We start from the raw sequence: 24,582 nt of genomic DNA on the forward strand, positions 1-24,582 counted from the left end.
TAGAGATAGGCTCCTCACTGTAAGAGAAGAGGATGCTGATGATTACAAAGTCTTGAAAAGTGCACTAATAGATGGGTTTGGCTTATCCATTAACAATACAGGCTAAAGTTCAGAGACACCCAAAAAGCACAAAATCAAGAAGGGGTTGACTTTGTTGACTGCTGCTAAGGCTCTGGAAGGTTGGTTATTGGGCAGTAAAGTTTGTGACTTCATAGGATTATACAATCTGATAATGAGGATGCAGATTCTTAATAACTGTCAAAATGAGCTGTTGCACCAGTACCTGGTAGACTCTGATCTGACCTCTCCCCAAGAATTGGGAAAGAAGGCAGACAAATGGGTCAGAACCAGGGTGAGGCAGAAGGTACAGAACCAAAGTGGTGACCCAAAGAAGCAGGATTCTAAGAACCCTGACAAGGGTGGGGACAAGGATAAAGACCAGAAGTCTTCTCAAGGGCCCCGAAAATCTTCTTCTAATGGAGAGTCACTGTCAAACAAGGGAAAATGCCAAAATAAACCTTGGTGCCAAATCTGTAAACAGAAATCTCACTGAACCAGTGACTGCACCAAGTCCAAAGAATCTACTCCAGCCACCATTGCCCCTAAGGCAACTGTTCCCCCTAGTACAGCTACAATAGGTGGTGGCAATGTTCAGAATAAGGGTGTAGTAGGGTTGAGCTTGGGTTCTGAGATGGACTCTGGCCTGGTCCAACTCTGGCTGTGCTTGTCTGTGATGGGGCATGGATATGTCCCCCTTTGTGAGTCCCAGTAACCTGGGCAAATACAGACAACAGCCTTTGATAAATGGTGACTGGCCTTAAGAAGGTTGTGGTAAGTGCAGACCTACCAGTACAGTGCTTGCTTGGCAATGATCTAGAGACTTTAGCTTGGGCTGAAGTGGAGCTCAGGACACATGCAGAAATGTTAGGGATCCCTGCTCATGTCTTTGCTGTGACTAGGTCACAGGCCAAAATGTCTAAAGCTGGACAGGCCCTGGATCCTGGAAAAATGGACCAGGTGCCTCACAAGAGGAGGAGCAGTAGGGTTAAGGCAGAGCCTTCCCCCCTGACTCAGAATGCTGATCACTCTCCTCAGGGAGATGATCTTGAGCCTGAAGAAGGAACTGTCCCAGAGGAGTTTGAACCTGACCAGATTGAGTTCTTGGCGACAAGAGGCCCTTCCAGGTCTGATCTGAGCCAGGAGCAGAAAAGCTGCCCCTCTCTTGAACCTCTCAGAAAGCAAGCTGCTGATGAGGCTGCTGGGAATGCTAGTGGCACCAATAAAGTTTATTGGGATGATGGACTCCTTTACTCAGAGAGTAAAAGTCTCACAACTGAGATTTTCTTCAGGTAAACAAAATTAAATTGTACTCCTTAGTATTTTTTCCAAAAAGAGCGCGATCACAGTTGTGAGACTATTACCAGTGCCTAGGGGACAGACCCCACGGACATGGGGATGCAAACACAATTCTGATCCAACACTCCACCTTCGGAGAGTGATACCCAGGAGCACGGAGAACTGTTGAAACCACGTGATCAAATTAGCGCTGTGCACGCACTGCACCCACTTATACATTTATCTTATCCGAACCTAGTACGGAGCACGCGCATTACCATAATGGATTACGAACAAATATCAAATCTGACAGATCAACGAACAGATACTTACGCATACGCTAATGATGCAGCCACGAAGATTTATGCACTCATTCAAGAAGAGTCTACGGAATTCACCAGCACTCGGACCAAAGAACAAAAATTCGTCAATTAATATACCTATCCAAAAAAGAAATCAATCAGAGACTTCATGCTAGCACAATGATTAAATTCCATAAGGTCCAAAGAATCCTGAGGGGACTCCGGATTCCCCTAAAACCATTGTTGTGCAAAAATGTACAGCATTTCAAAGACCGCTGGTTCGCGATACTCAACAAGTGTTCTCTTGATCTAATCTTATTAATCATAGAAGAACTATCCAATATCCTAGAAGATTTAACAAATGAAATATCTACCATAAAAACCGAACTAGAAAACTCAATGCCAACCGAGGATTGGAATAACATTTTGGAAGACATTAATAACTAATTATCCAAACACACCCAAGAAATCAATGAGAGAAAAATACGAAAATTTCGCAGAGACACTATGGATTACAAATTGAGGGAAGTGTATACATGGGCAGAGATATATGCAAGACGGAGACAAAACAAACTGGAAAATCCAAACACTGATACGTCTTCCTCAGAAAGTTTAAGATCAAATCCATCAGACAAAACACAAGAACCTCCCTACTCAGCTCCAATGTGTACAACCACTGTTTCTTTTTTAGAATCAAACCACGCCACAGGGGAAGACCCAGGCGGAGCCAGAGGACAAGACAAAGACATAGAGAAAGAACCACCTCAGACTCGTACAACAACTTCCAACAAGAAAGGTCAACAGAAGACAACTTAGTTATCAACATTTCAGACTATCATCTATCCAACCTAGAACTAAAAATCCTACACAAAGGTACTTAGTTCGTACCAACTACACACACTAACAGCTTAGAAATAGATATTAGTTTGTTCAAATTGATGAGGAAATTACGTTTACAAATTTTTTTTGAAAACATCATGGTCGAGAATAACCAAACAACCTCGACAGAGGCTTAAAAACATGAAGCACATTTATGGCCCCTATCAGCCATAAAAGTCTGGATACATTCGAAGCACTCGTTAAACAAGACTTGTCCAAATTGAACTTCAACAAACAAGTGTAAACAAAGAACTTAACACAAAAAGAAACAGCCATTTTAAGATCTATAGCGAACAAAACTGAAATCACTTGCCAAAAGGCAGACAAAGGAGGAGCACTAGTGATTTTGAACACAACCTACTATGAGGAACAAGTAGAGATACACCTATCTGATGACTACACATATATGAAATTACAATATACAGGATTGGGGATCAAAGCATAGATACCGGCACCAGTCTTAACGTCCCTATTTATACAAGTAAGAAAAAGGTGCAAAGAGGGGTTGAGACCGAATCCCCTAGGTCCCAATCTGACGAAACCAAAGACAATCCACTTGGTCTCCCCAATGACAAACAAAGACAAACAGCCCTGCACACTTATAAAGAATTAATTGTATATAATATACAGGCAGTAATATTAACACAACTGTTTTCCCAAAGAAGAATCGACGTCATCGTGTGCTTTTTGATTTTATCCTTTATTCATTTTTCTTGATCTTTTTATACGTTTTTTGCAACCGCCAACGCGTTTCGTCCACAAACGGACTTCTTCAGGGCTTACAGTATATGTTATAATGCGTTTGTTCTTAAGCCAATGTATTAAGGCCAGTTGATTTAGAACAATATTCTGGGCAGTAGAGCTGTATCCACTCCGAAGTTTACAGTGATAATCGTCTGTCCTTACAATATATGTTATCATGCGTTTTGACTTTTTGAGCCAATGTATTAAGGCCAGTTGATTCAAAGCAATGTACTGGGCAGTAGAGTTGTGTCCACTCAAAGTTTTACAGTGATAATCGTCTGTCAGTGCATGGACACATTTGTCTTCGTCTGAACGTCTCGGCTCGAAAGTGTTCGCCATATATGAAATTAGACTGCAACCCTACAGAACCTTTCTTAACAGTACTTAAAAACATTGTCAACAAAGCTTATGACAAAGGTACCAACAACGAGAAAATTCTAAAATATTTGACACATACCAACCCAAAAAGCCCTACCATCTATATGGATCCCAAGATACACAAGAGCATCAATAACCCTCCCTTTCGACCAATAGTCTCTACAAGAGGAAGTCTTCACGCACCAGTGGGGAAATACTTAGATCGCCGTTTACAACCTTTGGTGTTCAAACTCAAAACCTACATTAAAGACATAATGGATTTCTTAAATAAAATCAAAGGAACTGCCCACACTAAGGATGAAAATATACTATTGTGCACGATAGACGTAAAATCATTATACACATCCATACCTCACCAACTGGGGATTGAAGCCATGGAACAAGCCTTACTACTAAGCGACTATGATGAGGACCTCAAAGTGTTCTTAATGGAATTACTACAATACACCCTATTCCACAGTTATTTTCAATGGAAATCAAATTGGTTCCTCCAAAAAACAGGTACTTCTATGGGCAATTGTACAGCACCCACATACGCGAACTTCTTCATGGGCAATTTCGAAGAACAACACATCCTATCAGCACCAGCATGGCAACATAACTTGAAACTATTCGTAAGATACATAAATGATATCTTTATATTATGGAAAGGAACATCAACAGATCTGACTGATCAAATTACAAAATTAAATCAGATTGATGAAAGAATTCAATTCACTTATGAAATCCAAAAACAAGCTTACTTGGATGTCAGAATAACAAAAACAGAAGAAGGATTTGAGACAGATCTTTATAGAAAAACAACGGACAGAAACAATACCCTTCTCTATAGCAGCTTCCATCAACCATCGCTAAAAAACAACATGCCTTACACCCAATTACTGAGAGTCACTAGGATAGTATCTGATCCACATATGCGAGAACAACGCATTCAAGAAATGTTACAAAGATTCAGAGCCAGAGGCTATCCAGAGAACATCTTGGAAAAAGCCAATAACCCTAGCAGAACAATCCACAGAGAAACACTATTTACACCCAAAGAGAAAACTACACACGACCGTATAACCGTAGTCTCGAAATATTCTACCAAGAGTGACAACTGCAAAAGAATAATAAAATAACACTGGCCAATATTACAACTGGAGCCGGATTTTAACCATATCTTTAAACAGGAACCTATATTTGCCTACTCTAGAGCTAAAAACCTGGGAGAAATCATAAACACCCAACAATTACGCAAAATATCACACCATATCGAGGAACAATAGCATGCTGGAATTGTAATAACTGTAACAACATCATTACTGGTCCATATATCAACCATCCTACGAAAGGTCATAAAATCAATTTGAAAGTCACAGCAACATGTGATACATCGAATGTAATATACATGCTAAAATGTCCATGTGGAAAAATTTACACAGGACAGACTGAAAGAAAAATCAAGATTCGCATTCATGAACACAAAAGCAACATAACCAAAAATCCCAAAGTAACCGTAGCCAACCATTTTATTGAACATCAGCCAACTTAAATTTTGCATTCTTGAAGCTATAATCAGGAACGAAGGCAAAAACAATCATAACACTCTACTACACCGCGAAAACCACTGGATACGTCTATTAAATTCCATGAGAGCAGCTGGAATGAATGATCGCATGGAATACCTATGCTACCTCTGAACAACTCTTCTAAATCTATCTGAACATTATCCCATCTCTGATTGACTCTTCTTTTTACAGCACCAAGCTCCGAACAATTACCATCCACAATCAAGACAACTATAGCGTTAAGAACTGTGTATACTAGCTAGTTCATTATGTTTTACAGTGTCTTCCCCCCCTTTTTTTAATATGACCACGCATAGCAGTTTATCTGTTTACTTAATTCGCTCAGCCTGCTTTACCATGTATCAGATACTAGTCATTAACTCTTCTGCAATCCACATGCCATGATTGTAGTGTTCACTAGAGACGTGTACACAAACGTCCTAGTCCCATTTCTATTTCCATACACTCTTACTGAGCACGATCGCTATAAATATACACGTTAGAACGTCCGCGTTTCACACAACTAACATGAACTGATCCACGCTCTTTCACCAAGTAAGTGCTAAAACAATGCTCGCTTCGCCGTTAGTTAAGATTTAAAGCTATTTTTGAACACCATATGAGCGTGAACTAATCGATACAGACGATCGCTACACGGAACGAGATGGTTTCACCTAAATTTTAGCACCACAGATGCTTACAGCTTCTTTCACAGGACGCTTGAACTAATTCCGTAAAGATCCCCACTCGCTAATACTACGGACAGCAAGTCACTTATAAATACTTTAACACCTAACACTTTCACAAGTTTTTTAGACACGTGATTATCAACTGCTTCTATTATGATTTGCCCGACACCGAACAAGCTAATGATTTTCACACACATACGCTTTAATATAGATGAATGCTAGTTACTAACCCACGAGTTAAAATTGACTACTTGTGCACCATAGTAACTATTAGGCACACATTACTGAAACGATTTACACCCGGTCTTAAGAGGTGATTAGACAATGAGTTGCATTTCTCCTCATTCATAGATACTCCCCAGATGAAGGCCGCTGTTGGCCGAAATGCATTGGGAGATGTGAAAGCTACATTGAACATATATAAAAGCGTAACATAAAGGAAATGAATTACAATTTCCTCAGAAAGGAATAAACATTATTTTTGGAAAAAACACTAAGGAGTACAATTTAGTTTTGTTTACCTGAAGAAAATCTCAGTTGTGAGACTATTAACAGTGCCCAGGGGACAGACACCATGGACATGGGGATGCAAACACAATCCCTAGGAGCCCCCACAGGGTACTTTATGTCAACAGACTAAAACCATATGATGACATGGCAGACATGGGCTCGCTAATGGCTACTGATGAAGGACAGGAGGAAGAGAGTGACCCACTCCCTGACCTGCTTACTCAGAACCCTGATGATGGGTCAGTAGATGGTGTAGCCTTGGCAGGCAGCCTCACTGTCCAGCAGCACACTGACTGCAGAAACCTTCTCAGCCAGTTTAGACATATGTTTTCTCTGACTCCAAGTCAGACCACCTGGTGCACGCATGAAGTGGACACTGGGGACAGTCTACCTGTGAAGAATAAGATCTACAGGCAACCTGACCATGTCAGAGACTGTATAAGGACAGAATTCCAAAAGATGCTGGATTTGGGTGTGATTAAACCATCAGTTAGCCCTTGGGCTAGTCCAGTAGTCCTGGTACCTAAACCTCACACCACAGATGGGAAGAGAGAAATTAGGTTTTGTGTAGACTACAGGGGTCTCAATGCAGTCACTAGGACTGATGCCCATCCCTTCCCCAGGGCAGATGTGCTAATAGATACTTTGGCCTCAGCCAAGTTTCTAAGCACATTTGACCTGACAGCTGGCTACTGGCAGATAAGACTAGCTGATGATGCAAAGCCAAAGACAGCATTTTCTACCTCTAGTGGGCACTATCAATTTGTGGTAATGCCCTTTGGTTTGAAGACTGCACCTGCCACTTTCCAAAGGTTGGTGAATCAAGTCCTTACAGGCCTAGAAGACTTTAGTGCAGCATATATAGATGATATTGCTGTCTTTAGCTCCACCTGGGAGGATCACCTGGTCCACCTGAGGAATGTTTTGGAGGCCCTGCAAAAAGCAGGCCTAACTATCAAGGCTACTAAGTGCCAGATAGGGCAGAGTCAGGTTGTCTACCTGGGCCACCTTGTAGGTGGAGGCCAGGTTCAACCATTGCAGAGCAAAATCCAGACCTCAATGGAATGGATTGCTCCAACTACCCAGACTCAGGTGCAAGCCTTCTTAGGCCTGACTGGGTACTATAGGAGATTTGTCAAGGGGTATGGATCAATAGTGACACCCCTGAATGACTTAACTTCTAAAAAGATGCCCAAAAAGGTTCAGTGGACAGCTAGCTGTTAAAAGACATTTGATGACCTGAAGCAGGCCATGTGCACTGCTCCCATTCTGCAGAGTCCTGACTACTCCAAAAAGTTAATTGTCTAAACAGATGCATCTGAATTGGGGGTAGGGGCTGTACTGTCACAATTGAATGATGAAGGTCAGGGTCAGTGTTAGAAATGGGATTTCTGGTTGGCTAAGGCTTGCGCCAAAGACAGGCAGAAACCACCACTCTAGTCAGGGCAAGGAAGTTACACGCCAAAGATAACCCCTGCTCACCCCCTTGGTAGCTTGGCACGAGCAGTCAGGCTTATCCCGGAGGCAATGTGTAAAGCATTTGAGTACGCACACAGCAACAACATCCCAGGCACATCACAAAAGGAACTCCACACAAGGTTATATATAAAAATAGCCTTTGTATTATCATAACACATTAGAATAGTAAGCACATATTATACACTGTGCCAACTGGCACTGGGCAATATTTACAAGGGATTATTTACACCTGACAGGGCCAACTGGACCACTGTCAGTACCATCACAAAGTGAACTTAGTAAATGTAGAATTTAGCATAAACATAGAACAGAACCAGTAACTACGGGTAACCACTGTACTCAGCATCAGCCTGTAACATAAACTACATTATGCACAGTATCACATCAGGCGCAAATTACATTCTGCGCCAACCTGACCAGCCTAAACACATTATGCAATTCTCTCATAAGTCTAAACGCATTAGACCCTAAGCATAACTACATTAGGAAATAAATCTCACTAGCCTAAACCATAATATGTGAACCAACCTCATAATCATAAAACACATTTAGAGGTATCAACACAGGGTGCGTAAATCATAATAAATAAATAACATTTCCTAGCACCAAAATACTGTTAGCACATAAATCACATTAGGGCCTGGCGCCCTATAAATCTAACCGTCCCCTCGCCAGCTGGCTATCCAAAGAGGGGGCTCAAATGCCCTATGTCCACAAAGTCAGGGCACTGCCAATGCAGCAAGAGTCAGGGGTGCGCAATCTGCGCAGACCTAAACGTAGCAGCTGCCCACTACTTGCTGTGCAGCTGGGAAAGTATGGGGCCAAGGAGTGCATCTCACTCCTCAGTTCACAAGACATGCCCCCAAAGAACTGTGCACCTAAACGGTGCAGCTGGCCACTACTTGCTGGGCAGCTGTGAAAGTTAACAATGAGGCAGGGGCTCTCAATGGCCCGTAGAAGCAATATGCAAAACGTTGGAGCCACACACGGCTCTAGAAATAATCATGTCCCGTGTAGCACACTGGCTCCCGAAGTACTCAGGCCATAATAAAGAAAAAGAACTGGCCCCCTAGCACTGTGGAGCACACTGGCGCTTTAAATAAATATGCCCACAAGCGGGGGAGCAAATGCGAGGGGAAATCATGGCCCCTCTGGGCTTCCACTGGGGCACTTTAAACCAAATATGCCAATAACATGAGGGCGGACGGGCATGTAGATCAAAGCATGCCGGCATCGTTGGATCGGCCTGCTGCAAGACGGGGCCGCTCGAAATGTAACCACTGCACTGTGCCTCGATCAGGCATCAACAGGTGGCCACATGGAGCCCCCCCCAGCCCTTTCTCACTCACCGGGCTGCTCTGGGGGGACTCCTCGTCCTAGGCGATGGCAGCACCTCTTTGCGGGGCTTCCCTGGGAGCCCCGCACTGCCTGCACTCTTCACCCGGGCCCCCTCCTGGGACCCGGGGCTCTCCTGGACTCCGGCCGAGACCCTCTCGACTTGCTGGCACCCGCGGGGCTCTCCCTCAGCCATGGGAGCCCCGCACAGGCAGGCGCCAGCTTCTCCACCTGGGTGGCTTTTCCAGGCAGCGGCGGCGTGCACGGGACTTCCTCAGAGAAACCGAAAGTCCTGCCCGCCGCCAGGCATAATGCTGCCTGACTTCCGGTTTTGGCCGAACGGGGCCACGGCGGTGAACTTTCTTCTCAAGAGGGGTAGGCTCCCTCAAAAGATAAAATTAATTACTGAACGCGGGGGCACCCACTTGGACTCAAATAAGCGGGGTGGGCACCCGCATTAATTACCAAATAAAACGAAGACGCAGGGTGGGCACCTGCGCACTGCAATCGGAAAATAAGCGGGGTAGGCACCCGCTGTAAAAGCACTACGGGGGAATCTCTGGGCTGGGGATTCCTCCAGCAAGGGCTGCAGCGCAGGGCTGCGCAGCCCCCAAGCTCTCCCTCCCATTCAGGGAAAAGTCCAGGTCCTTTCCAGAAATAAAGCAAAGCGCTCACAGGGCGCTAGGGCAGCCTAAAATCCATAAGGCTAGTAAAAGGAAGCAAAAAAAAGGTCCAAGAAGTCCTGGAGTCCAAGCAAGGCAGAAGGGTCCCAAGAAGCAGTCCTTCAGGCATCCAGGGGCAGGGCAGAGCCCAGGGAGGCAAGCCTTCCCCTGGGCCCCAGCAGCAGCATGCCCCTGGCAGATTCGAGTCCAAGAACATTTACTTGGGGTCACAGCCCCTTATTTATACAGCTAAATCCTTTGTCTAAAACTGTAGGGCGAGGGGAGAACCAGTTACAACTGGTTCTGGAGCACTTTGTTTTGCTCAGCTCCACTCTCTATTCACAGGACAGGCCAGGGACATCAGACGCACCACAGGAGGTGGAGCCAGCATTGTGAAGGGAAGGCCCAGCCCCATTCAGGTCCCAGGTGCAACTCCTCCCTCCCATCTACATGCAGATCTCTCCATTCACCACCGGGCAGACTCACCCTGGCTCCTGGCATTCCCCAGCCCTCTCAGCTCCTGTCAATCACAAGCCAGACATGCAATTCACATCACACAGCACACAGAAATGCCAACTTCTAGAAGTGGCACTTCTCCACCAGTCACAATAAATCTGCGCACACCATTGCGCAGCATTTATTCTCACGAGTTCGCACATACCAATCTCGCCCCTGCACTCCTCTCACATCAGGAACTACCATGGACACACATATCCCCCATGCATTCCTATGGGAGGGCAGGCCAGTCTCACTGCATGTAACACAGAGCGCACGCACTTTACACTGGGACACAGTGCTAAAGTGCCTAGAGGCCTAAAACCACTAACACTACATAGGGAAAAAGGCCAGGATAAATGCAAAACGTTTAGGGGTGAACCTGCCAAAAGGGCCAGGTCCAACACTCAGCCAGTAGCTTTCATAAGCAGAAGGCTGACCCCTAAAGAGAAACGTTGGTCAGCCATTGAGAGGGAGGCCTTTGCTGTGGTTTGGCCTCTTAAGAAGTTGAGGCCATACTTGTTTGGTACTCACTTCCTTGTTCAGACAGACCATAAACCCCTCTTATGGCTAAAACAAATGAAGGGTGACAACACCAAACTGCTTAGGTGGTCCATTTCCCTACAGGGGATGGACTTTACAGTGGAACATAGACCTGGGAGTAACCATGCCAATGCAAATGGACTCTCTAGGTATTTCCACTTAGAACATGAGGACTCAACTGGTCAAGGTTAGTTTAATGTCTCTGCGTTTGGGGGGGTAGTGTAGGAGAGTAGGATCTGCTTCACATGGGTACCCCCACTTTTTGCTGGTGTTTCACTGTTTTTCGACCTTAGTCTGGCTGTGGCCCTGCTAATCAGGATCCCAGCCTAGCTGCTTCCTCTCTAAAATGGTTTCCATGTACATTAGGTACATATCGAATTGGATTCTGGAGTGCCTTGTAAGCCCCTAGTATATGGTATACTATGTACCTAGGTCATAGTACCTCAGAGGCCTACCAGGGGCTGATGGATGTATCAATCAATCAATCAATCAATCAATACATTTATAAAGCGCGCTACTCACCCGCGAGGGTCTCAAGGCGCTGAAGGTAGGGGGGGCCGCTACTGCTCGAATAGCCAGGTCTTGAGGTGTTTCCTGGAGGTGAGATGGTCCAGGGTCAGTCGTAGGTGTGCGGGGAGGGAGTTCCATGTCTTGGCGGCCAGGTAGGAGAATGATCTTCCTCCCGTGTGGTTCTGCGAATCCATGGGACGGTGGCAAGGGCGAGGCTAGTGGAGTGGAGCTGGCTGGTAGGAGTGTAGAACGAGAGGCGGTTGTTGAGGTATTCGGGGCCCATGTCATGGAGCGCTTTGTGTGCATGGGTGAGGAGCCTGAACGTGATCCTCTTGTTGACGGGGAGCCAGTGCAGGTTTCTCAGGTGGGCCGATATCTGGCTGTGGCGAGGGATGTCGAGGATGAGTTGTGCGGAGGCGTTCTGTATGAGCTGAAGACGTTTCTGAAGTTTGGCTGTGGTTCCTGCGTAAAGGGCGTTCCCGTAGTCCAGTCGGCTGGTGACGAGGGCCTGGGTGACCGTCTTTCTCGTTTTGGTGGGGATCCACCGGAAGATCTTTCGGTGCAGGCGCAGGGTGTTGAATCCCAGGTTGCGTGCGTGGTTCGTGGGTGTCGGTGCGGTGCCCAGTGCTGTGGGCCACCAGGAGTCGTCCCAGGCGGATGTGGTTTGTCTTTCATTTCTTCCTGGAGGGTGGTTTTGGCGGTGGCTGGGTCTTTGGTGAGGGAGAGTATCAGCTGGGTGTCGTCCGCATAGGAGATGATGTTGAGGTTGTGTTTGCGTGCGATGGCGGCGAGGGGGCTCATGTAGATATTGAAGAGGGTTGGGCTGAGCGAGGAGCCTTGGGGTACGCCGCAGATTATCTTGGTGGCCGCGGAGCGGAACGGCAGGAGGCGGACTCTCTGGGTTCTGTTGGAGAGGAACAAGGTGATCCAGTCCAGGGCTTTTCCTTGGATCCCAGTGTTGTAGAGGCGGGTTGTTAGGGTGCGGTGGCAGACGTTATCAAAGGCGGCTGAGAGGTCTAGGAGGATGAGGGCGGTTGTCTCCCCGTTGTCCATCAGGGTCCTGATGTTGTCGGTGGCTGCGATGAGGGTGGTCTCGGTGCTGTGGTTGGCTCGAAATCCGGAATGGGATGGGTCGAGCGAGTTGTTTGCAGTCAGCTGTTTATTGACGGTCTTCTGGATGACTTTTGCCGGGAAGGGATGAAGAGAGATGGGGCGGAAGTTCTTGAGGTCTTTAGGGTCTGCTGTGGGTTTTTTCAGAAGGGCGTTGATCTCTGCATGCTTCCAGCTCTCTGGGAAGGTGGCTGACGCGAAGGAGTTGTTTATGACGTTCCGGAGGTGGGGTGCGATTATGGTGTCAGCTTTGTTGTAGATGTGATGGGGGCATGGGTCGGAGGGAGAGCCAGAGTGGATGGTTTTCATGACGTGGGTGGTGTCTTCTGTGCTGATGGGGGTCCAGGCGCTGAGGGTGGTGGTGGGGGTCGCTGGTTTGTTGACTGGAGGCGGAGTCTGGGCGTCAAAGCTGTCGTGTATATCTGCGATCTTGCGGTAGAAGAACGTGGCGAGGGAGTTGCAGAGGTCTTGCGACGGTGGGATGTTGTTGTTGCTGGCGCTGGGGTTGGAGAGCTCTTTTACGATGTTGAAGAGTTCCTTGCTGTTGTGGGTGTTGTTGACCAGCCACTCTTTGAACAATGTCCTTTTGGTGGTGCGGATCAGCTGGTGGTGTTCGCGAGTGGCGTTCTTGAGGGCTGTCATGTTTTCTGTCGTCCTTTCGTGGCGCCAGGTTTTTTCGAGATTACGGCAGGATTTCTTTGAGTCTTTGAGGGCTTCGATGAACCATGTGGTTTTCCTGTTGCTGGTCTTGCCTGCGGGTTCTTCAGTGGAGCAAGGTTGTCGGCGCAGTTGGTGATCCACTGTGCAAGATTGTGGGCTGCGTCGTTGGTGTCAGAGGTGTCGGCTGGTGGGTTATGGCTCAGTGATGTGGTTAGCTGGTCTGTGGTGACTTTGCTCCAGCATCTGCAGGGGATCTGTGGTGTGCGGTGGTGGGATGTAGTCTTCGTGAAGGTGAAGTGGATGCAGCTGTGGTCAGTCTAGTGTAGTCCTGTAGAGTGGCTGAAGGAGACTGGGTTGCTGGCGGAGAAGATGGGGTCCAGTGTGTGGCCGGCGTAGTGGGTGGGGGTGTTCACCAGTTGCTTGAGTCCGAGTTTGGCGAGGTTGTCGAGTTGGGTGGTGGTGTTGTTGTCATTGTTGTTCTCCAGGTGGAAGTTCAGGTCCCCTAGGAGGATGTATTCTGGTGAGGTTAGTGCGTGCAGGCTGACGAAGTCGGCGATGGTTTCGCTGAATTGTGTGCGCGGGTTCGGGGGTCTGTAGATGAGGGTTCCTCTGAGTGTGGTTTTGGGGTCGGTGTGGATCTGGAAGTGTAGGTGTTCGGCGGCGGAGAGTGTGTCTTCGGCGTTGGTCGTGACGCTGATGGTGTTTCTGTAGATGATGGCAATTCCTCCTCCGGTTTGGTTGACGCGGTCCTTCCGGGTGATCATGTAGCCGTCCGGGATGGCTATGGCGATGTCAGGGGCCGAGGAGGCGTTCATCCAGGTTTCCGTGAGGAAGGCGACGTCCGGTGCTGTTGTGTCGAGGTCCCATAGTTATACAGCGTGCTTGTGGACGGAGCGGGTGTTGAGGAGGATGCACTTGAGGTGGTTGTTGTTGATGTTAGGTCCGGTGGGCGGTGTGCATGTTCGGAGGCAGGTAAATTTGCAGGCTAGGCAGGTGAAGGGTCCGTGGGTGCGCTGCGGGGTGGCTTGATAGCAGGCAGGTGGTCGTCCGGTGTTGAGTGCGTTGAGAGTGGCGGTGTTGTATCTCAGTCGGGGTTCCTGGCATCGGCTGGGACCAGGGGTTCTGGTGCTAGGCGCGGCCCAGGCGCGGATGGGCGCAGACGGGCTTGCCTTTGGCGCACCAGCGGCGCGCCAGCGATGCGCCCGCTGCTTGCGGCCACTGTGCGGCCGCTGCGCGGCCTCCAAATGAGGGGCAGAGTGAGGGAGGAGCAGCTGGGAGGCGGGAGCGGGGCGGTCAATGGGAGACAAGGGGGCGGGGCCGCAGGGACGCAACGGCGGGGACACGGAAGGCGAGGGAACAAAAAAAGAAAGGGGGCACAAGGGTAAAAAACGGACACAGGTGTACAGAAGGCAAAATGGACACAGATGCAAAAACAATAACAGAATAGTACTCAGCAGTGATGCAGGCGGGCTAACACGGGCGGCAGTGGCATCGGATCACAGGTCACACAGGGGGCTGCGTGGCAGTGAGGGGAGCGACCTGCCTGGTGATGGATGTATTATGCCACCCCTGGAAAGCACTCCAAAATGGCACCACAGGTCTGCTACTGCAGCCTGGGTAAGGGTGTGCTTGCACCCCTTACTTTGGTATAGGCTACCTTTATCACTACCATTGCACACACATATCAAACCTATAAGTCACTCCTATGGCAGGCCTTAACAATCCTGAAGGCAGAGTGCTTAGTTTTTATGTGAGAGGGTGCCCCTGCATGAGCAGAGCCCCTCTGCAGCGTTCGGAGTATCTTCTCAGAGGCTGTTTGTGGTGCAGCCTGACCATATACTCTTAAGTGCATTATAAACTTGAGGTAAATGCTAACTTTGGAATGGCTGCACGGAAACATGTCGTGTTTGGTGTCAAACGCTTTGGAATACTACCCCCCCCGCCAGTTCTTGCGGTTGGGGTAGCATTCCACCCTTCTAGAGGGAGAGACAAGTTCACACTGGTCTAACCCGGTAGGACTTTCAACAGCCCTGGCATCACAAAATAGATACCTCTGCCACAGACACGGTTCTGGACTCCTGCTTGTAGGAGAGTAGGGTCTGCAATCCTATGATCACCCAGATTTTTTGCTTTTGCTTCATTGGTTTACGACTTTCTCCGGCTGTGGGCCTGCCAATCAGACCCACAGCCTAGCTGTTCTCTCTCGAAATTAACACACATGTACGTTAGGTGCATCCACTAATTGGAACTGGGCCACCTTGTCAGTCCCTGTCTCAGCATACCACAGGTATCCAGGGCATCGGTGTACCCAGGGCCTACCAGGGGCTGAAGCATGTATTATGCCACCCCTGGAATGGCCGCCCAAATCTGACACAACTGGCTGCACGACAGCTGGGGCCACGTGGTGTAATCACCCGTTGCTGTAGGTGTAGTATTCCTACACCTAAACCCTAAAATGGACACATGGATTCCTATCAGTCACTCCTATAGCAGGCCTTATCAATCCTGAAGGCAGAGTGCAGGGAATCATGTGGGACGGTGCTCTGGCGCGAGCTGAGCCCGTCGACGGCTTGCGGAACCAAGCCCTAATAGCCGTTCCATGGTGACGCGGGCCAACTACTTTTAAGGCATTATAATCCTTGCGGTTATTTGCTAACTTTGGCATCGCATCACCTATACATGTCGAGTAAGGTGTCATACGAATGGGAATACGAACCCCTCGCCAGTCCTGGTGACGGGGTTAGCATTCCCCCCTTTTAGAGGGACACGACATGGAAGTAACCTTGAACCCTGGTTAAAGTTGACTCAAGCCTCAGCATCACAAAATGGATGCTGCCACCAGACACAAGTCTGACCTCCTGCTGCTGGGGGACCTTCCAGCAAGGGGAGCTTGGACAAAGGGTTTCCTGTCGAGGGCGGTGTTAGCACCGTCCCAGACAGGGTTTGTGTATCCCAGGTAGGCAGGGCTGAAAGGAAGGTGATTGCAAGTGGCACCCCGGTGCTCACTGTGCATAGCCCGGCTCAAACCAGTTTCGGGGGCACACCAGCCCCTGAGCTGGCGCGAAGCCGGACAAAGGATAGGGGTGTAACCACCCCCCTCCTGGCTCCACCCATAGGTAGAACCTAGTCACGGGCCAGCCCCTTTTTCTTAGAATAAAGGTAGGAGCGAGTCCCCTTCCCAAATTGGATAATCAGATAATCGGATAACTCCGAATCACGAACTACTTTCCACGAAAGGAACTCTTGACTATTTCTGAAGACTCTCCCTTGTGGCTAAGGAGTAGCCACCCTGCACCAGCAGGCACCATCTAAGCGCTTGCGGTTTGCTGTAAGTCTCTCCTACGGATCAAGACTGTCCAGCTCGACGAGACCCGAGTTCCCTGCCATCTCTGACCTTTTACCTCCCTCATCAGCTCAGCTGAGAGTCGTAGGTGTGACGAGACCTGCGGGACCGGCTATCTTCAGAACCTGCACGACGCTTATCTAGCACGCCCACCGAGGGACCCTCGAGTGAGTGCACCTAGGGTTGAGAAGCCCTAACCCTGAGCAGCTCCAGCATCGAAGTCTGCCTCCCCAGCATCCCCGAGATCTGCGTGGGGGCCCTTCCGCTCCTTGTTGTTCACCGCGTTGTTCGACCACTTGCCGACCGGCTTGTGGCCCTCTTCACGACGCACCACGATTGTTTCATCACTAGTCTGGTTGCTCCAGACTGGCTCTTGCTCCCCTTCAACGGAGGAGTACCACGGACCCTCCTGGTCCACTCCCGACGCCATCTTGACTCCCCCGCTTGGGTGGCCACTGCCAAGATCCGCTGCCCCTGCCTGGGCCCAGCATCATCGACAGCAGACACCTTCGTGGGACAGCTCGCCCTCCATCCTGGTCGCCGCCGCGCCTCCTGGTCTGAGGAACAGCCGAGTCCGACGTCACCCACTCACCTGGTCGAGGTGACTTCAGCCGGTACCCTCCTGGTACCCACACGATCGCTGGCTAGCGGTTGAGAACTGAGTCCCCTCTGCTTTCAGGTTTTCCTTCACCACCGATCCAGGCTTGGATCGCTCTGAACATCGTCACTGGTCGCCTGCCAGCAACTTCTTCTTTCAGGCTCCTGAGACTACACGAGGACTCCCGACATCTTGACGAACTTCACGCAGCCGCAGCCTCCGGGCTAGGTAACTCGAGCATCTCGGTGCTCCATCGCAGGTTCGCTCTACAAGTGTCCAGTTCCTTTTCCGTTTAGTCCCACTGATCGGATCACTCCGGAATCAGTATCTCCAGACTCTAACCATTCGCATGTCACTGTTAGTGTAGATGGTTTCCCGTGCCCCTCGGGCATTTGTGTAAATTGTGCAACTGAAGTATTTTCCTAAGAGTTTTGTAGTGTGCTTAGCTCCCTGACTCATAAAGAGCCAGGGTAGTCCTGTTATAAATAAATATCCTTTTATTTTCATAACAACTTGTGTGGTGTCCTTTCACTTGGTGTTCAAGGGGTATATGTGATGGTAAACAGCTGGCTTAACACGCCCTCTAGAGTTTAGCCTAAGACTGCTCGTATCCACGCTACTAGGATAGCTGGTCTAAAAGGTTGACTTACAACCAATCATCAATAAGGGTCGTTTGGAATGATACACAGTGATCACTAGAATAGTGAGCACTACATATCAGGCCAACTTCTCACATTGGTGAGCAGCGGTTGGGATTTGAGCTTGCTGTTGTTTTACCACACACGTATCCTAAGAATATCGCAGTGAAAGATCACATAAGTACCCAGGTACATATAACTTAACTTAGAATACTCCGAGTTCTACTGAACCGGCTGTTGTAGTGTAACAGGGCTTAGCACACCCTGACTACAACTCTTAGCAAGGGATCAGTAGGTAAACCCATAGTGTAGGTAGGTGCAACACTTACACCTCACTAGAAAAGCATGTCGGTCCACGGAGAGTCTGCAGGGACTCCCCTAGTGGTCAGTGACCCTCCACAGGTCGTGTCACGATATGCAACTCTTAGCTTCAAGGAGATGAGACAACTGTGTGCCTCCAGGAAGCTAAACCAGGGTTCTAACCCTACCATCGCAATACTGATAGGTCTCTTAGAGGCGTACGATGCTAGGAGGTCCTCTAACCCAGGTCCCCCCAGTGCAGATGGGAACATGCCTCCCTTAGAGGGAACCCTCGGTGACCCAGACCTCGACCTCCACACAGAGGAGGAGGACGAGGACGAGTTATCGGGAGACGAGGCAGACAAAGGTCCAGTGGTAGTCGGCAGGCTTACAAGGACCAACTTAAGCAGGTATGAGAATGGAACTGGGGGAGACCCGGGCCCACGCTCAAGCAGGCTTAACCTTGGGAACGGACGAGCTAGGTCTCTCTCCAGAGGCTCTGGCAGATCGGTTCATACACATGTCTCTCAGGCACCTTCTCAGAGAGGAATGACTTCCCCTCAGAGGAGGGAGCATGAAGCGAAGATGCGGGAGGTCAATCTGAGGATCGAGCGGGAAGAACTTGCCCTCGCCAAAGAAAGACTTGCCTTAGCCCGAGAGCAGAAATTAAGTGGGTTAGATCCCACTGGTGGCAGCATTCTCAATAGAGAGAAAGACAGGGGTATAGACACTAGACACCTGAGTAAAATAGTGCCCCCCTTTAAACAAGGGGACGACATCCACAAGTGGATAACTGCCTTGGAGAGGGCCTGCACTGTCCAGTGCGTCCCCCCAAGTCAGTGGGCAGCTATACTGTGGCTTTCCTTTGAAGGTAAAGGAAGGGACAAGCTCCTCACTACAAGAGCTGAGGATGCTAACAACTACCAAGTCCTGAAGAACACACTGATTGATGGGTTCGGCTTAACCACGGAACAGTACCGGGTGCTGTTCCGGGACACCCAGAAAATTCAGTCTCAGGATTGGGCTGACTTTGTCGATTGTGCCACTAAGGCTTTGGAAGGCTGGTTGCTGGGTAGCAAGGTTACTGATTACACAGGATTGTACAATCTTATCATGCGAGAACAGATTTTAAACAACTGTCAGAACCAATTGTTGCATCAGCACCTTGTCGACTCGGATCTGACCTCTCCCCAAGAATTGGGAAAGAAGGCAGACAGATGGGTCAGAACAAGGGTCAAGCAGAACCAGAATCAGAACCAGGGTGGTCAGAAGAAAGCAGACCAAAAGGGTAACAAGAACGAACAAAATGACCAGAAGTCCTCGACAGGTCCCCAACAAACCAAAGAGGGTGGGGGTCAGGCTTCACAGAAGAAGAAGACTCAAGAAGGCCAGTCAAAAAGGTGGTGCCAATACTGTAAAAGTAAGACTCACTGGTTTAGTGAGTGCACCAAGAAAGGAGGGCAAACTCCTACCACTGCAGCCCCTTGGCACCTGCGCCCCCTAGTACAGTCAGCAGTGGTAGTGCGCCTCCCAAGGCATTAGTTGGGTTAACCTTGGGAACCGAGGGGAGTGACGACTTAGTCGGCACGCTCACTCAGGCCGTCCTTGTCTGTACAGGGGATATGGATATGTCCCCTGATGCCAGTCCCAATACTTTGGGCAAATACAGGCAGACACCTTTGATAAATGGAAAAGTGGCTCAGGCCTACAGGGACACGTGTGCCAGTGTCACCATGGTGACGCCTAACTTCGTGGACCCTGGACAGATCATGCTAGGTACCAGTTACCTAGTGACCAATGCCAGCAACGTCACTACCAATCACAGTATGGCAGTTGTTGATTTCTCCTGGGGAGGGGTAAGTGGCCCGAAAAAGGTTGTGGTTAGTTCAGACCTCCCCGTAGAATGTCTGTTGGGCAATGATTTGGAAACGTCACAATGGTCAGAAGTGGAGCAGAGGACTCACATGGAAATGTTAGGTTTGCCAGCACATGTCCTTGCTGTGACCAGGTCACAGGCCAAAAGATGCCCCACTGAACAGGTGCTGGATCCTGGAAGAACGGACCAGACACCTTCCAAGAAAAGGAGCAGTAAGGGTAAGGCTTCGCCTTCCCCCTTGCCCCAGGTCGTGGATCAAGTCTCCGAGGAGGCTGACCTTAAAGAACTGAGGGAAACTGAGCCGCAAGAGCTTGAACCTGGTCAGGTTGAGTTTCTGGGCTCAGTTGGACCCTCCAGGGAAGACCTGGGGAAGGCACAGTTAGACTGCCCCTCACTTGAACCCCTCAGACAGCAGGCCGCTGCTGAGGCTGCAGGGAACGCCACAGGTACCCACAAAGTGTACTGGGACGATGGACTCCTGTACTCTGAGGCAAGAGACCCCAAACCTGGTGCGACCAGGAGGCTGGTCATCCCCTTGTCTCTGAGAGGTTTCCTTCTCACCTTGGCCCACGAGATTCCCCTTGCAGGTCACTTAGGCCAGAATAAGACTTGGGACAGAATTGTTCCACACTTTCACTGGCCCCACATGTCCGAAGATACGAAGGAGTTTTGCCGCTCCTGTGTCACTTGCCAAGCCAGTGGTAAGTCAGGTGGCACGACAAAGGCCCCCCTCATACCACTACCAGTGGTGGGGGTACCCTTTGAACGAGTGGGGATCGACATTGTCGGACCAATGGAACCCCAGACAGCATCAGGGCACAAGTTTATACTGGTGGTGGTGGACCACGCCACCAGGTATCCTGAAGCTATTCCCCTTAGGACCACTACGGCACCTGTGGTGGCACGGGCCCTACTTGGAGTGTTCTCCAGAGTGGGCTTCCCTAAGGAGGTCGTCTCAGACAGAGGTGCAAACTTCATGTCGGGATATCTGACTGCTATGTGGAAGGAATGTGGTGTCAACTACAAGTTCACCACACCCTATCACCCACAATGCAATGGGCTGGTTGAGAGATTCAACCGGACCCTAAAAGGGATGATTCACGGACTACCTGAAAAGCTTCGGCGGAGATGGGATGTCCTGATACCCTGCCTCTTGTTCGCCTACAGAGAGGTCCCGCAGAAGGGGGTTGGCTACAGCCCTTTTGAGCTTCTGTTCGGACATCCTGTAAGGGGACCCCTTTGTTTGGTAAAGGAAGGATGGGAGAGACCTCTCAGAAAGCCGGCATCAAACATTGTGGACTATGTGCTCGGTCTCCGCTCGCGGATGGCGGAGTACATGGAAAAGGCGTCTAAAAACCTTGAGGCGAGCCAAGAATTACAGAAAGCTTGGCACGACCAAAAGGCTGTCCTGACTGTGTATCAGCCTGGACAGAAGGTGTGGGTGCTGGAGCCAGTGGCCCCAGCAGCACTCAAAGACAAATGGTCTGGGCCCCACACGATCATTGAGCAAAAGGGAGAGGTCACCTACTTGGTAGACCTCGGAACTCCCCGGAGCCCCCACAGGGTGCTCCATGTAAACAGGCTCAAGGCATATGTCGACAGGGAGGGCATGGGCTTGCTCATGGCCACAGATGAGGGACAGGAGGAGGAGAGTGACCCTCTCCCAGACCTGCTCTCTCAGAACCCTGACGATGGATCAGTAGATGGTGTTGTCTTTTGTGGCAGCCTCTCTGGACATCAACAAGAGGATTGTAAACAGGTTCTTCAATCCTTTCGACATATGTTCTCTCTGACACCCAGTCAGACCAAGTGGTGTACCCACGAGGTCGACACTGGGGACAGTCTGCCCGTAAAGAGTAAAATCTATCGGCAACCTGATCATGTCAGAGACTGCATCAAGACAGAGGTGCAGAAAATGTTGGAGCTGGGAGTCATTGAACCCTCGGACAGCCCCTGGGCTAGTCCCGTAGTGCTCGTGCCGAAACCTCACACCCAGGGCGGTAAGAAAGAGATGAGGTTTTGCGTGGACTACAGAGGTCTCAATGCGGTCACTAAGACCGACGCCCACCCGATACCAAGAGCAGACGAACTTATCGACCGGTTGGCCTCGGCCAACTACTTAAGTACGTTTGACCTGACAGCTGGGTATTGGCAAATCAGGTTAGCTGAGGAGGCCAAGCCCAAAACAGCATTTTCTACCCCGGGTGGGCATTATCAGTTCGTGGTAATGCCCTTTGGTTTGAAAAATGCACCTGCCACCTTCCAAAGGCTGGTGAATCGAGTTCTCACTGGGTTGGACGACTTCTGTGCGGCGTATCTGGACGATATCGCTGTCTTTAGCTCCACCTGGGAGGATCACCTGGTCCACCTGAGGAAAGTGTTAGAGGCCCTGCAGAAGGCAGGCCTCACTATCAAGGCCACCAAGTGCCAGATAGGGCAGACACAGGTTGTATACCTGGGCCACCTTGTAGGTGGAGGCCAGGTTCAACCGTTGGAGAGCAAAATACAGGCCATCCAGGACTGGGCTCCTCCAACCACCCAGACTCAGGTTCGAGCTTTCTTGGGCCTGACTGGTTATTACCGGAAATTTGTCAGAAATTATGGATCCATTGTGACCCCGCTAAACGACCTGACAAGTAAAAAGATGCCAAAAAAAGTTCAGTGGACAGCAAGCTGTCAGAAGGCGTTCGATGACCTAAAGCGGGCCATGTGCACAGCACCTATCCTAAAGAGTCCAGACTACTCCAAACCATTCATTGTCCAAACAGACGCTTCGGAGCTGGGTGTGGGAGCTGTTCTATCGCAACTGAATTTTGATGGTCATGACCAGCCCATAGCTTTTATTAGCAGGAGGCTGACCCCCAGAGAGAAGAATTGGTCAGCTATTGAGAGGGAGGCCTTTGCTGTGGTTTGGGCCCTGAAGAAGTTGAGGCCATACTTGTTTGGCACTCACTTCAAGATTCAGACCGACCATAAGCCCCTCTTGTGGCTAAATCAAATGAAGGGTGAAAACCCCAAACTACTTAGGTGGTCCATTTCCCTACAGGGTATGGACTTCACAGTGGAGCATAGACCTGGCACTGATCATGGCAATGCAGATGGGCTCTCCAGGTATTTCCACTTAGAGCAAGAAGACTCACCTGGTCAAGGTTAGCTTATTGTCCCAAAGTTTGGGGGGGGGTCATGTAGGAGAGTAGGGTCTGCAATCCTATGATCACCCAGATTTTTTTGCTTTTGCTTCATTGGTTTACGACTTTCTCCGGCTGTGGGCCTGCCAATCAGACCCACAGCCTAGCTGTTCTCTCTCGAAATTAACACACATGTACGTTAGGTGCATCCACTAATTGGAACTGGGCCACCTTGTCAGTCCCTGTCTCAGCATACCACAGGTATCCAGGGCATCGGTGTACCCAGGGCCTACCAGGGGCTGAAGCATGTATTATGCCACCCCTGGAATGGCCGCCCAAATCTGACACAACTGGCTGCACGACAGCTGGGGCCACGTGGTGTAATCACCCGTTGCTGTAGGTGTAGTATTCCTACACCTAAACCCTAAAATGGACACATGGATTCCTATCAGTCACTCCTATAGCAGGCCTTATCAATCCTGAAGGCAGAGTGCAGGGAATCATGTGGGACGGTGCTCTGGCGCGAGCTGAGCCCGTCGACGGCTTGCGGAACCAAGCCCTAATAGCCGTTCCATGGTGACGCGGGCCAACTACTTTTAAGGCATTATAATCCTTGCGGTTATTTGCTAACTTTGGCATCGCATCACCTATACATGTCGAGTAAGGTGTCATACGAATGGGAATACGAACCCCTCGCCAGTCCTGGTGACGGGGTTAGCATTCCCCCCTTTTAGAGGGACACGACATGGAAGTAACCTTGAACCCTGGTTAAAGTTGACTCAAGCCTCAGCATCACAAAATGGATGCTGCCACCAGACACAAGTCTGACCTCCTGCTGCTGGGGGACCTTCCAGCAAGGGGAGCTTGGACAAAGGGTTTCCTGTCGAGGGCGGTGTTAGCACCGTCCCAGACAGGGTTTGTGTATCCCAGGTAGGCAGGGCTGAAAGGAAGGTGATTGCAAGTGGCACCCCGGTGCTCACTGTGCATAGCCCGGCTCAAACCAGTTTCGGGGGCACACCAGCCCCTGAGCTGGCGCGAAGCCGGACAAAGGATAGGGGTGTAACCACCCCCCTCCTGGCTCCACCCATAGGTAGAACCTAGTCACGGGCCAGCCCCTTTTTCTTAGAATAAAGGTAGGAGCGAGTCCCCTTCCCAAATTGGATAATCAGATAATCGGATAACTCCGAATCACGAACTACTTTCCACGAAAGGAACTCTTGACTATTTCTGAAGACTCTCCCTTGTGGCTAAGGAGTAGCCACCCTGCACCAGCAGGCACCATCTAAGCGCTTGCGGTTTGCTGTAAGTCTCTCCTACGGATCAAGACTGTCCAGCTCGACGAGACCCGAGTTCCCTGCCATCTCTGACCTTTTACCTCCCTCATCAGCTCAGCTGAGAGTCGTAGGTGTGACGAGACCTGCGGGACCGGCTATCTTCAGAACCTGCACGACGCTTATCTAGCACGCCCACCGAGGGACCCTCGAGTGAGTGCACCTAGGGTTGAGAAGCCCTAACCCT

This window comes from Triturus cristatus, chromosome 4_2, assembly GCF_964204655.1.
Source record: "Triturus cristatus chromosome 4_2, aTriCri1.1, whole genome shotgun sequence".
Classification (NCBI taxonomy): domain Eukaryota; kingdom Metazoa; phylum Chordata; class Amphibia; order Caudata; family Salamandridae; genus Triturus; species Triturus cristatus.